Source organism: Apium graveolens, chromosome 3 (genome assembly GCF_009905375.1).
Source record: "Apium graveolens cultivar Ventura chromosome 3, ASM990537v1, whole genome shotgun sequence".
NCBI classification, from domain to species: domain Eukaryota; kingdom Viridiplantae; phylum Streptophyta; class Magnoliopsida; order Apiales; family Apiaceae; genus Apium; species Apium graveolens.
Window position 1 is genome coordinate 77,963,568 of NC_133649.1, and position 727 is coordinate 77,964,294.

A 727-nucleotide genomic window follows, 5' to 3' on the forward strand; every position below is an offset into this window, starting at 1 on the left:
TCATTCATAGAAATTTGCTTGACTTGAGAGAAGTGATGAAAGGTCTTGTTTGGTTCTCAATTGGGCCAAATTTCTTCATGATTTCTTCATCAATCTTTCTCCATTTGTCATCTAATTCCTTCTCAACTGCTGCAACATCAAGCTTCTTGAAATTTATCTTTGAATCCATCTTAGCAACTGCTATCTGGATCAGATCAATGTTGTCCAAAACTGGTGGCTTAGGATAAGTAATTTTTTGAACAATTACTTGACTAACTTGTATGTTTAGCACATTCTCCCCCTCACTGATTGGCTCTCCTTGACTAAATGGGACAAGTGAATCATTCTCCCCCTTTTTGTTAGCATCAAGTTGAGTGGAGGTAGAAGTTTGTGCAGCCACTAACTTTTGAAGCAACTGAGTTTGCTGGGCTTGATGTAAATGAATTGCAGTAAGCTTCCAGTGCTTTTAGTCTTGTATCCAGGGAGTAAACCTTCATGGTTAGATCAGTATTTTTCTTGAGTTGTCTCTGTATGTCAAGCATGGTTGTGTTTGGAAACTTGGAATCCAATCTGTCAGAAACAGCCTGCTTGACTTGATCTATTTCAGTTTTAATGGTAGTGACATCTTGATTATGTTGAAGAGATTGGATTTTGTGCAGTTGGAGAGAGTTGAGATGTGCTTGTAGAAGTTTCTTGGTGTTAGCATTGGTGGTGGCTTGAAGAGCTGTCTTTGTTTGTTGAGTGATAT